We start from the raw sequence: 2,370 nt of genomic DNA on the forward strand, positions 1-2,370 counted from the left end.
TGTGACTCAGCAGGGAGCCAGGATCCTTACTTGGTATACATCCTGAGCCTGTGCAAGAGGAGGGCATGGAGATGGTGTGGGCTTGGGCAGGGAGCTGATATTTAATATAAGGAGGGAAAAGAGGCTTGCTCCTTTTCCCTCTTTGCTCTTGCTGCTTTTGCTGTCTTCTGCTATCTTGAACTGTTGTCCCTGTGCCATGCCACCTTGCCTTGGAGCCAGCTGATTATAAACTAAAACCTCCATAAACTGTAAGCTAAAAAAAACCTTCCTTCCTTAATTTTGAGCATTGGGTATTTTGTCTTAGCCATGTGAGAAAAGCAACTAAGACACTAGTTGTTGGTTTTTTGGTTTTTGTTTTGTTTTTTTTTGTTGTTGTTGTTGTTGTTTTTCTGTTCTGTTCTTCCTTTTATTTCTTCCTTTTCTCTTTCCCTCCTGTCTTCTGTACCAGTGTCCCAAAGTTTGTGTGATCCTCTTTTATCCTCCAGCCTTGTTTCTAATCTCTTCCTCTTCTTCAATTTCTCTATTTTTCTCCCCTAAACCCTTTTAAATTTTCTCTGCAGAGGGTAAAATTGGCATATTGAGGGCTTATTTACTGCATACAATTTTCTGCTTTTAGATTTTGTTACAGGGGCTGGAGATTTAGCTCAGTGGCGCAGCACTTGCCTGGCAAGTGCAAGGTCATGAGTTCGATTCCTGGTACCGGAAAAAAAACAAAAACAAAAAAAAAGATTTTGTTATTAGCCACAAATATAGTTCAGACAGTTAAAGGTGGAAAATTACTGGTTACCTCAGTTTATTGCTTTCTAGGCTGTGTTTGATGCTATTGTTATTGCTGATTGTACCACTTTAGCCAAAGTGACATAGTTGTTCTAACTAGCTGTTCTTCCTGGTATACCAAGATTGAGATTGCCTAACAGTCATAGACAATACTGTGGGCCAGTGCCAAAGAACCACGGGCTGGACTTCTCATCCCCAATAAAATGAAGAGGTAGGATCTTGCAACACATTCAAAACCCAGCTACACTTGGAAGATATCTCTGAGAAGTAGTCATTTCCTAAAGACTCGAAATACTATCAATAAAGCTACTCACCATAGGCAATTGATAAGCATCAATCCAGGAATTAAACTAAAAAAGAAAAAGAAAAGAAAAGAAGAAGACACATAAACAAAACGTAATCCTGGACATCCAGTTCATCAAAGGCAAACTCAGAGGGCAATAAAGTGGGACAATCCAAAAGCCACCCACCTGGCCTCTCTGAAGTGGTAACAACAAAGCAAATGAATGAGGCTCTGGAAAAAATAAAATCACAAATAATTTCTTGATAACTACAGAGATGGTGACCACCATGAAAATTATGCTTAGTGACTCTAGAGCAGATACAGATAAAACATAGAAGAGCTTAGGAAAATGATGGAAACCATGAACATCCATCACAGGAAAGAAATGGAATCCATAAAACAGATTTCAGCAGATATCCAAGAGATTAAAAATTCCATGGAAAGTATCCACAGAAGAATAAACCAATGTGAAAACAGAATCTCAGATATAGAAGGCAGGCTTGCAGTTAATGATCATGAAAAGAAATATTTCTTTTTTTGTTTTTTTGTTTTTGTTTTTGTTTTTTTCTGGTACCAGGAATCGAACTCATGATGTCGCGCTTGCTAGGCAGGCACTATGCTGCTGAGATAAATCCTCAGCTCCCAAGATTTCTTAAAAATAGCAAGGACCACAAGAAATCAATCCAGCAGCTGCTAGATGGTATAAAGGATAATAATATAAGATTGATTGGAGTCAATGAAAAGGCAGGAATGGCACAAATGATATAAAAAAAATCTGTTCACAGATGTCATGGCAGAAAACTTCTCTGGCAGGGAAAAAGAATTTGACACTAGTGAGGCATATAGAACTCCAATTAGCCATTTTAAAAACTACAGCAAGGTATATAATAATCAAGATTCCAGAAATTCAGCATGAGAACAGAATCATCAGCGGACTTCTCAACAAAACTCTCAAGTCAAGGAGAGCTTGGACTGAAGTAGTTCAAGCCCTAAAAGAAAACAACATCCAACCCAGATTGATGTACCCTGCAAAACTATCTTTCATAATCGTTGGAGAAATCAGATACTTCCATCACAAAGATGTCCCAGCCCGCGGGTACAGTCAACGTGAACCCTAGAGGGGGAGTGGGGATTATAAAGGGACAAGAGACACGAAGAATGGAGACAAGACAGTGCTCTGATCAAGTCTCGTTTATTAGCGGGAAGTGCCGCGCTTATATACGGCACAGAGAAACGCGGAAGTTCTAAGGCGGGAATAACCAAATAACCCGACAAAGGCGGGAGTAACTAGGTAATGGTGGGTAGTCCTA

The sequence above is a fragment of the Chinchilla lanigera genome, unplaced genomic scaffold (genome assembly GCF_000276665.1).
Source record: "Chinchilla lanigera isolate Chin_1 unplaced genomic scaffold, ChiLan1.0 scaffold00067, whole genome shotgun sequence".
Classification (NCBI taxonomy): Eukaryota; Metazoa; Chordata; class Mammalia; order Rodentia; family Chinchillidae; genus Chinchilla; species Chinchilla lanigera.